Below are 11,936 nucleotides of genomic sequence, written 5' to 3' on the forward strand. Positions count from 1 at the left end.
GTGGGAAGTAAGGGAACCCAGGCACAACCTAGTTCTACACGGTACTGTATACTGTGTACAACTTTAGGTCCCAACAGTATTTTCAGTCACAGACTTGCACTGCTTAGGTTGGAACTGCTTCTGATTTATGCTTTTGTGTAAGCCAGTCCCCAAAACCAGACCCTGATAATGCTAATTCTGTATCAGAATTTCAACAATTTTTAGTGTCCTTCCTGAGGGAAAGAAGCTTCCTTCCCCCAGCCGTTTCCCATTTCTGAGTTGTTTTTTGTTGTTCATAACTTAAGAGGCAGTGTTCGCTTTGGTTCAGTCTATGATGTGCCTTTGCCTTCCTGATATCTCAGGTCTTCTCAGACCTCAAAGTGCATGCAAGATGTCCTATGCATTTCAGTAACACCACCTTTATCACCTCCACAGGGCTCAGCTAAGGCAAGCTAGGCATTCCTAGCCAGAGTGCCCTCAGGACTTTCAACTTGTTTGCCTGGCAAGTCGGTATAGCCTTCAGCTGGGGTTGGTGGGTCAGAGGAGAATGATGGTTAGGGGCAAGGTGGGCCTCCCACATATTCCCCTCTGTGCTGGGAGAACGATGGTTCTGGAAAGGCCACGTGCAGCAGCCACAACCCTGTGAGCATTGATGACTAGAGAAGTCACCTGGGGCAAAAGCAGTGGTCAGAAGGTACATGCCTTCAGGGCACAAGTGGGAAATGCACCCTGGGCCAATGAGGAGACAGTAAGGAACTGGTCTTTCTACCTCAGCTCTGAGACACTGCAGAGGGTTCTCAGCAGAGAGACAGTGCGTAGCTTGCAGTCGGGATGGGCAAAAGAAGTGATGCCAGCAGAAAAACCAATGATTGGTCTTGGTAACTGTTTTGTGGTCAGTTGTGTCCGTGTACCATCATATCCACAGCTCATCTGCATGCCTACCTCCACAGTCACTTCAGCCTCCACCACACTTGGCAGAGGGATGGAACTCTGATGTTCCCACAAGGTTTCGGAAAGTCAATGATCAAACTGAGAAAAGAAAACAAAATTTATTTTCCATAAGGACACTCATGGTGAAAGCAAACACCATTCATATCTGCTTGGCCAGTCAGCAGGTCTGTACCCTCCAACCAGCATGTCAGCATATGCATAGGTGAATCCTGGGAACATCTGCCTCATATGCATGGATGTGGAAGAGACAGGCTGTCCTAATGGAAGCCAGAAGTATCTCAAAGAGACATTATGGGGACATGAATGGGAAGAAGCAGGATTGGGGGACCATCTGGGAGTGAGGAGGGCATGGAGGACCTGAAGATTTTCCAGTGTGATATAGGAGAGAGGTGGGGTCACCAAGAGATGCAGGAAGACATGATAAGCAGGGACATGAACTATGCAGAGCCAAGCCTCTCTTGTTCTGCCACTGACAGCATCACTTGCTCTGCCCTCAGATAGCAAATGCCATAGACTATAGATTGTAGAAGTTTGAAGCCACTCTAGATCTGCTAGTAAACAGCATGGAGAAGTCTTTTCTCTCGGATCTCATTTAAATCTTAGACCAATCAAAAGCAGAGAGATTTTTATGCCCATTTTCTATTAGAAACAATGAAAGCCACATCTTTGCTCGTGAAAACTATGCTGTAACCCTACTTGATTTTGTTTGGGATTTTCTGGAGAACGTGCTGTCCTAGTAATGTCCAGAAGGGTGCAGCATATGACACTTTTTTGACAAAGTAGGTGACATTAAACCCCCAGCATAAGCAAAGGTGTCAGTAAGCACTCATGATACATTGGCAGGAGACGAATGTCCATAACCTTGAAAAAATCCCAAAGCGTTTATTATTTCATTGTTCATATCACAGCACTAGCTTATAAGGAATTTTTTTCGTATGCAAATATGCTTTTCTTTTCTTTCTCAGATCCTTCTTTTCCTTCCCACCACAGTATAAGAGCTTTAAAGTTGATTGGTTTGAATTTATGTAATATCAATAGGTTCAACAGCTTTATTTTCTCAAAGCGATATCCCATGTAGGAAAGACAGCATGCAAGCGCGAAATACAGACTAAAAATAGAGTGAGAAAGAGGGAAGGAAAAAAGCCAAGTGTAACATTATCACTGTAAGGTACTGAGAAACATAATAAAGGTTATGACGCAGTGAAAAATAGAGGCACCTATTTGGAACCAAAAAAACCTCCAAAATTTTGTGAGAGCATAGTGCAGATTTCATTTAAATTAGAAAAATGAGAAGGAGAAGAAAAAACTCTCTTGAAAAGGAAAATAAATACAGATGAATAAATGAGTTGTGAGCTCAAAATAATGTTCTTAAATTAATTTGGAAAAACAGATATAGAGCTGCACTGTAATGAAAAAAAAAAGAATTTGAATGTCAAGTGTCAAATTATAAAATACTTTCATTAGGCTTTCATGTTGGAGAAAGAGATATTTGTACATGTTTGCTTATTCTACACCTTCACTAAGGAACATCATGTAGCTCTGCTGCACTGGCTTGGAGTGCATGTTTTCTCTAAGTGATAAATAGGAGACTTGTCAGTTAATCAAGGAGATGCTTCCAGCCACTGATTCAGTAAATTCTGTCAGTGGAATATAAATATTTCTGCTGACTTTAGAGGGCTTTTAGACCGGCCTTGTATAGTTTTTAATTCTTAAAATCAAGTTAAAGAATCTTGGGAGGAAAACAAATCTAGAAATAGTAAAGAAAATGAATGCATCTCTAAACAAGTGAACGAGAAATCAAATAACCCTCATCAAAGGCTTTTGTATTGGTTGGCCAATTTGTTTATTTTTCAGTTTCATAATTTTCCATGTTACTCACAGAATTCCCAACCCCAAGCTGGTTTCCAAGGGGAACGAGCGCAGTGTCCTCTAACTAATGGTTTTCTGCTTCATGGGAGGTTTTGTCCGTTGACACAGACCTGAATTGGGTAGACTACTGGGGCACTGTTCAGATACACTGAGCACAGAGCAGGACCTAGCTTCATTCATCAGCAACATATAAAAGCCATTTTTATAAATTTCAATACCTCATTTTTGGCAGGCTCCATTACTGATCATTTGCTTGTTCTCACGGACGCTTACATTTTTAAAGAGGATGCCACCAATGATGATGATTGCTACTAATATAAGAGCCTCCACCTGAAATCAAAACCCAAGCACCAGGTGCTCAATATAAACATGAGACTTTCTCAAGTCTGAAGAGATTACTCTGGTAGCAAGCAAGGGTGAAGAAATAAAAAGGCAGTGGCATGGTCAGAAGTCCACATTGGCCCTGCTCACTTCAGAAACTGGTACACATGTGCCCTTGGCTTCACATGCAACAGCCTGTTCCCTGCATTTCGAACTAGCAGAGGGAGTGTCTCTGAGAAAGGAGATGAGAAGGCAAGAAACTAGTGCCTTCCCCACGAGGAGGAACGGGTCTGCTTAATGTGTACCAGGAACTCAGGACTGGTTTTGAGCCTGTGCCATCGACAGTGTCACCTGGACAAAACACTGTAGCAAATTTCCTATTTATGAAACAAGGGCAGCAAATACTTCACTGCCTGTCTGCTACAAGGTTAGTAAATTCGGGCTTATTTTGGAGTTGAAAGGAAAAGATGGCATAGGTGCTAAGCATAATTCTTTTACCAGGCTGTGAGGCAGGTATAGTTCAAAATCTATAGGTAAATATTGAAATCTTATAAATAATACTGACTTATAAATAATACTTGACTCATCCATACACCTGAAAAATCAAATGAGGCTGTCTGATAGAGAAACATCTTACTCCTCCCAAGCGAAAGAACTGCAAATCAGACAGAACTTGCTGGGAAGCTGTGTGGAGTGAAACAGAGAAAAGGAGACAGAAGGAAAAAGAATGGGTTGTTTTGGCTAGTGATTGTATTACTAGAGGAATACACAAGAAGAATCTTCAAATATAGACATATAAATATATGTCTATTATAACATATGTATGTGTGTGTATGTGTGCATATATGTACAATGATTACTGCAAAGAAGAGTAGATAGTCTATTCACCATAAATGTAGACGATAAGGCAAGCAGTATGGATTTAAATATACAAAAGAGATTTAACATCAAGATTAGAAAAAAAAATCTCACACGAAGGAGAGTGAAGCACTGGAATTTTGCCTGGGGAGATTGTGAGATCTTCACGACTGGAAGTTTCAGGAACAGGTTCGATAAATGCCTGACAGACATTTTGGGTCTGCATGTGTTCCTACACCATGATGGTTGAACTAGATAATCCTTTTGCTTGCCTTTTTCTTCTAATTCTGTGAATTAGATTTGTGACACCTAAACGATTCCTCAAGACAACTGTGCTGCAACTCTCCACAAACTATTGGCAGTAATCTCCTCCTCTTTCCTCTGCAGGATGGCTTTTGCACTTTCTGCCTTCCTTCTCTACTGATCTCCTCTCACAGCTCGTAGACATGAAAAGAGGAAATGTTGTATTTCTAGGACTCCACCGCTTTACGTACACAACTTTCCGCAACCCCTGTCCCCATTAACCACCTTGGCTGTATCTGCATGCTCTGCTCAGTTGGCAGGCTGCAGTTCAGTGCTGTAGGTCATCTCTTAAAGCATTTTGGTTTCCTTTGGGAGGAGTATAGCACACTGAGTCCTTACCCCAGGAAGACTGATTGAGCAGAATAACTCTCTTTAGAGAAAGAAGAAAAATTTCTACTTCTCCAAACCACCCTGGAAACACTCAGAAATCTCCTTTCTCAAAACGTCCCCAGTACGAGCCTACAAGAAACACAATTTCTTTCAAGTGACAGCTCCCCCTGCCCAGGGGCACACTGAGCATAGTTGCTTTGCCCCTGCTTTTCATAACATAATTGCAACTTCTGGAGTTGCCTCACTTTGACAGTTCAGTTGTTTTTAGCTGGAGTGCCTCCAGCTATGACAAGAAATACATGCAAGTCAGACTTGCTCAGGCCTGATCTCCTGGCCTCTGCCAGTTCTCCTGCAGCTGGTGAGGGAGAATTTGTGTCCTCCTGGCACCCACCAAACTGGGGCTCTGGCTCCCACTCGATGGCTGCTCTCCTGCCTCAGGCTCTCATATACCCAGCATCTCTCAGCATCAGCACCACGAATGCTACCAGCACGCTTGCAGCACCGCTGAAAGCTCTTTATTTGGAATAGCCAGATAATGAATTATCAGATAATAGAATGTTTCAGAAAAACATCTTGACCTAAATGACCTCGCTAAATAAGAGATTGATATTCATTTTAGTCTATATGACCTGCACATATTGGTATGTGATTGAGACCCATCTGAAGGACAGAGCACTCTGATGGAGTGTACTCAGAGGAATGATGTCCTTGCTAATAGTCAGAAACAACTGGTTGTCTAGACCTAACTCCTTCCAAAATTGAAGGTGTCTGCAGCTTGCTGCCTTTGAGGAAGGTTTGAGGCCTAGAGCTCATTTCCTCCTTTCATTGTTTGGTCTCACATTTTCTTCTACTGTATGTGGATACAAAAAAATGAATCTTTAATTTGAAATGTACTGCATATACCCGAAGCGTAAATTTGTTTCCTTTACTATAGCAATTGAAGGGCTGGAAATGTGTCCCCAGAAGCCACCTAGTCCATCTCCCTTCCCTCAGACAGAATCAACTCTACCACATCCTTTCCAACTGCTGCTTGAACAACCACAGACTAAAAACTTCCCGGGATGGCAACTCCACACCCTTCTCAGGAAAGCAGCTGACAATTATCCTTACAGTTAAGGCTTTCCTAATGTCTAACCTCAAGCTTTTTATTGTAGTATAGCTCTTTTGCATCTTGCAGTATGTGAAAAATTAGCAAGGCAACAAGTAGAACAGCAAAGATGTAAAAAATAACCCAGGATAGTACAAGCCTAATAGTTCCTAGCAGTTCCTCTATGTGAGTGGATTATGTTTACATAACAAATATAATGGTAGATGTTTTTGAAATGTATTCAGACAACTGGATGCAATATTAAGTTTGAACTACATGTAGAACACCTCAAGTCAAACACATATTACTAATACATATTACATTATTCATATAACTAATACATATTCATTATCTATTAATGATAAATTTCAGCATTGCTAAAGTAAGTAGGTGTATTGACAGTAGTGGCTCAAAGAGCTATTTGAGAACGAACATCTGAGCTGACATTATTGAGACAACTGCTGTGTCTCATAGCCCTGTACTAAGCCACAGTCTTATGGTCACCTCTGTGCCGTGTGGCCCCACACTTTACTCGTCCAGTTGTGCCCCAGTTGTACCAGCCAGGCTGCTCCTTATCCCAGCAAAGCTTGCACACAGGCCACGCAAGTACGGCTACATCCCTGCTGTCTCCCACGTTGTTCATGTTTATCCTTTTCCTACAAGTGGTCCTAGATCACCTTCATTGTAGCTGCAAAGCTAGAGCTGCTGGTAATCCAACATGTCAGGTGACAAATACCCTCTTGGCAGATGGTAAACCTTGGGCTAAGGGCTCTCTCCCAGAATGTAGCTTAGGAAAAGCATCTCAGGATCTCAGGCGTCTTAGGATGAGGTTACATGAGGGGGTCTATCCTACCTGTGCTGTGAAACATGCTCAGACAGGGCTGGAGATAGCCTAAGTACTCCTGGGTGGCATGTAGAACGTGACAGCTCCTGAAGCCTGTACAATGTCTCTGCTCTGCCGGCTGGGAGGACGCTTGGCCAGAGAGCCGAGCTGGTCACCCCGCCTGCCCCACCCCAACGAGACAGATGCTCCTTCTGCACCGGCTCCTCTACAGACCCTGACTCGTTGCCCTCCTCACCGGAGAAATCACTACTGGGGACAACCAAGGTGTGAGCAGGGGATCAAACGGGAAGGCACAAACCTTTTTCTGATGGTAAGAACCATGGAGAAAACCGTCCAGCTCCCTAAGGAGCTCCCCCTGGGTCTGTCAGGGTGGGACCTGGCAGCCAGGGCCCATCCCACCCATCCAGGACCAGCAGCCGGGAGCCACCAGGGCAGTCCCTCTCCTCTGCACACACAGTTTCTTTTGTTACAAACACCAGCTGTCCAGAAGCAGCTCATTTAGTTTCATGTCTTTTAAATCCCTTCCTACTTTCCCTAGACCATGCTGGCATCCAGCGCCATGGGGGAGAGTCCAAGGTCAGGGGCATTTCTGTAGAGAAAAATCTGCAAAAGCAGTCTCTTTCAGTGGAGAAACTGAAAGGTCAGGACACTCGACTGTCTCGTATCTTTGCGCCCACAGATGCACAAATGTAGCACTAATAAAGACATTTGTCCTGACTTTTTTCCATGCTTACGTTCACTGTGACTTTTCCTGCATGGTGCAGGGCTGGGAGCTGGACTGGCACAGGGAGTGCTGGCGCAATGCCTCTTACAGCCCTCAGGAAGAACTTAATTCATTTCATGGAGGCATTTCACTGAGCAAAGAGATAATAATCTGCTATGACATCTATTAGTACATGTTTTATCGGGTTTAAAGTACAGGTCAAAACTGTGCATAAGAAGAGAGCAAGCTGTAACGCTGGACAATATCTTACATGCACAACACATGGACTGTTTAACCCTACATTCACCTTGTTTCCTCTCTATTTCTCAGGTGTTAGTTGAAATTTATTTTTCTGTTCTAGACTGGGCCTCTCTTTGAGGGGAATCTCGTTCCTTCTCATCTGAGGGGAACATTTTCCACCCAAATCTCTCCTTTCCTCCTCATAGACACGGCAGTGATCAGCTGCATATCCTGTCACAGGTCACTTGGTGACTGAAATTCACTAGCATAAAATAAATGCTGAACAATTGTGATGACTGCACACATTTAGTTAAAATGAACTGTTAGCAGTCAGCTGAGAACACAGGTAGGAGCTAACTTTGTCCAGTAAAATGAAAACCACCTATCATTTGTCCAGTTGTAACATTAAGCCTAAAATGATCTCAGAGATCCTCAGCTCCTGCTCTCCATCAAATCTGAAACTTAGCGCGTGTTAACAGCAACAGGGCTTTCTAGCAAAACAAACAAACAAAAAGCTTATTACTCTCTTTCCTATAAATAATGTATTTTTAAGAAATCACAAGAGCTGAAACTGTTCCACCTCTAAAATCACTTTAGAATACGTGCTTTTTGATAAAGTCCTTTTTAATAACAGTTTTATTTTCCTTGGAAACAACTTGACATTAAATTCCTACAGGCAGAAGCTACTGGCCTTTATATTAGGGTATGCTGGCCAACCCATGCTGTAATGAACTATTTTTATTCTCCTCCCTTTTCTGATGTGAGATCATGCCACGTTCTTTCCTGGTGAATTGGCAAACAGCTTTTCAGCACCATGATCGTCCGTCCTCTGTGGAACTGTCACTCAGGTTCTCCTCTGGCGTCTCCCCTGCTTCTGGGAGCAGTTCAGTTTCAGACTCTCAGGTTATGCAGCTTTCCTTCTTGAGACATTATACTTTTTTCCTGGAGGGGACAGAAACAATACAATCTTTAGCTCTGCATCTTGGCCAGAGACACTAGGAGCAGGTAGTTGTATAAAAAAGGATCTAAACTGGCTGCCCGGGGTGAGAGGGAGGAGAGACCTGTCTACCTAAAGGCAGGACAGTTGCAGAAAATGTCCCTTTAGACTGTTAGAGAAAATGTCCCTTTCCTCCCCACCCCCCCGCTGCGCTCCCACACCCCCGACCCCAGGCCCCAGGAATCATGCTTCCATGTGTGGGAACAAACCCAGATACAGAGCACTCAGACAACAATAAAGAAAGCAGGAGCTCTACATCGTGGCCCCTTAATGATCTGCAAAACTTGCAGAGTTAGGGGTTGCAAATGCTTTTTTAAGGTTTAGCCCTACATTTGCAAATTAAATGCATACTTAGGTACCCTGGGAAAGAGGTCTTGATATTCAGAGACATTGTACAAAAGCAATTCCTATCCTGCACCTGAACTTCACATTAACAAAGCAAAACAAGCCTACTTGATCTAGTGACCTAGAAACGGATTTAGCTGTTCATCTTGGGAATCCTTCCAGAAAGCATATTACCTTTAATCACCCTTTACACAGGGAGAAAAACTATGATTAATGTTTGAAAAACGTCTTTTCTTTCAAAACCCTTGCCTACTGCTAAAAAGAAGGAAGAAAAAAGAGTTACTACTAAAGCAGCATCCAGGCTTTTGTCCACAGTCAAGGATATTTGGTATTGCTATGATAATATGCTTGGCAAATAGAGCATGCAGCTGGATTGGAAAACTATTTAAAATTCAACAGCTCAGCTGTGTGACTTGTTCAACAAATTGTTCCTCCTACTGAGCAAAGACTGGACTTTTTCATCCACTTTTAGAGGACTCACTTTTAGTGGGCAGAATAGCAATTCATCTATGTGCATCTTAAGCAAAAAGTCACAGGTAATCTATGGCTAGATCTCCTTTAGAAAGCTTAGCTAGCAAAGCCACATCAGTAAAAACCCTCATAAAGATACAGATATAGGAGTAAAAAATGTACACAGAAGCGTAGCTTATGCTGGGCAGGGCACAGTCAGAATCTGCATTAGTATGAATTCTTCCATAACTACATCTACTTTTGGGTATTTTTGTCAGTTTAACTACATCAGAACAATTAAGGTGGATAAGTTCATTAGTTATCTTCTAAAGAGACGCAAATCATTTTGTAAACTGAGAATCCTTTGGAACAGAGTTCCACTCCATGCAAATAAAGGTGGAAAAGGCTTTTTGTTTGTGTGTTCTTGCTGTGATGGTGGTTTAAGGACATGGGCAAGACAAGATTTATAGGTGGAGTTAATATTTTCTGTGAGATCAACTAATATAATTAGAAAAAATAGACAAGCTTTTGTGCACACAAGCCCTTCTTTGTGCCTAAAAGCTCATCTAATTTTTTCCAGCCATGCCAGCTGGGCTGATAAAGATGGTAGCAGGAGAAGCAAGACGTACATAGGGGTGAGATAGAGCAGGTTGGTTCACATACACTGTGAGAGCATATTATTTACTTTGAAGCAAGTCTTTTTTATAGGCTTACTCAAAATACTGAAATTTGATCTAGCTAACCAATTGCATGTTATAACAAATATACAGAGACCAGCACTGTTGATATGATCATAGAATCATAGAATCATAGAATGGTTAGGGCTGGAAGGGACCTTCAAAGGTCATCTAGTCCAACCCCCCTGCAAGGAACAGGGATATCTCCAACTAGATCAGGTTGCTCAGGGCCTCGTCCAACCGGGCCTTGAACGTCTCCAGGGATGGATCATCCACCACCTCTCTGGGCAACCTGTTCCAGTGTTCTACAACTCTCATGGTAAAAAATTTTTTCCTAATATCCAACCTGAATCTACCTCCCTCTATTTTAAAACCATTACCCCTTGTCCTATCACAACAGGCCCTCCTGAACAGCCTCTCCCCATCTTTCCTGTAGGCCCCCTTGAGGTACTGGAAGACCGCTATAAGGTCACCCCGGAGCCTCCTCTTCTCCAGGCTGAACAGCCCCAACTCTTTCAGCCTGTCCTCATAGGAAAGGTGCTCCAGCCCTCTTATCATCTTCGTGGCCCTCCTCTGGACCCTCTCCAACTGGTCCATGTCCTTCTTATGTTGGGGGCTCCAGAACTGGACGCAGTACTCCAGGTGAGGTCTCACGAGGGCAGAGTAGAGGGGAAGAATCACCTCTCTCGACCTGCTGGCCACGCTCCTCTTGATGCAGCCCAGGATGCGGTTGGCCTTCTGGGCCGCAAGAGCACATTGCCGACTCATATTGAGCTTCTCGTCCACCAGTACTCCCAAGTCCTTCTCCTCAGGGCTGCTCTTGATCCATTCACCACCCAGTCTGTATTTGTGCCTGGGATTGCCACGACCCGGATGTAGGACCTTGCATTTGGCCTGGTTGAACTTCATGAGGTTGACACGGGCCCACCTCTCCAGCCTGTCGAGGTCCCTCTGGATGGCATCCCTCCCTTCCAGCGTGTCAACAGCACCACACAGCTTGGTGTCATCAGTGAACTTGCTGAGGGTGCACTCCATGCCACTGTCCACATCACCGACAAAGATGTTGAAGAGGGCCGGGCCCAACACGGACCCCTGAGGGACGCCACTCGTGACCGGTCTCCACTTGGACATCGAGCCGTTGACCACTACTCTCTGAGTGCGGCCATTGAGCCAATTCCTTATCCACCGAGTGGTCCATCCATCAAACCCATGCCTCTCTAGTTTAGAGAGAAGAATGTCGTGCGGGACAGTGTCAAAAGCTTTGCACAAGTCCAGGTAGATGATATCCGTTGGTCGACCCTTGTCCACTGATGCTGTCACCCCATCATAAAAGGCCACCAAGTTGGTCAGGCACGATCTGCCTTTGGTGAAGCCATGTTGGCTGTCACCCACCACCTCCTTGCTCTCCATGTGCCTTAGCATGGTTCCCAGGAGAATCTGCTCCATGACCTTGCCAGGCACAGATCCTGGTATTACATATCATCTAGAGGTATTTCAATGTTGGTTTAAATTCTTTTTTTTAATTCATTTTCTAAGGAAAACAGAATTTGTAACAGATTATTACTTTCTCCCTAATGAAAGTGATCTCATACACAGAACACCAAACTGCTGACTGGATTTAATCCAAACTTTTCTAAACAAGAACATCTGGTTGATAGAGACTAATGCTAGACAACTTCTGTTTAAGAGCAAAACACTATTTTGAACATTTTGTGACTTAGGTACAATAGCTGCTATGAAGAATTCAGTACAGTAATGTGCGGGTTTTTTTAAGTTTAACTATATTAAAAGCCACTAGCAACTTTTTAAAATCTTTATCAAAATATTTGTATATTTCACATTTAGAACCATGATAAACCAGAAAACTTAGTTCACAGGCAAGAGTGAAATTGCCAATACAGCAACTCTATGAAATAATTAATGAAGCCAGTTACTGATGCTACAGTATCCTTACCCCTACCATGGAGAAAGGGGCTATGAAG

This window comes from Tauraco erythrolophus, chromosome 2, assembly GCF_009769465.1.
Source record: "Tauraco erythrolophus isolate bTauEry1 chromosome 2, bTauEry1.pri, whole genome shotgun sequence".
Lineage (NCBI taxonomy): Eukaryota > Metazoa > Chordata > Aves > Musophagiformes > Musophagidae > Tauraco > Tauraco erythrolophus.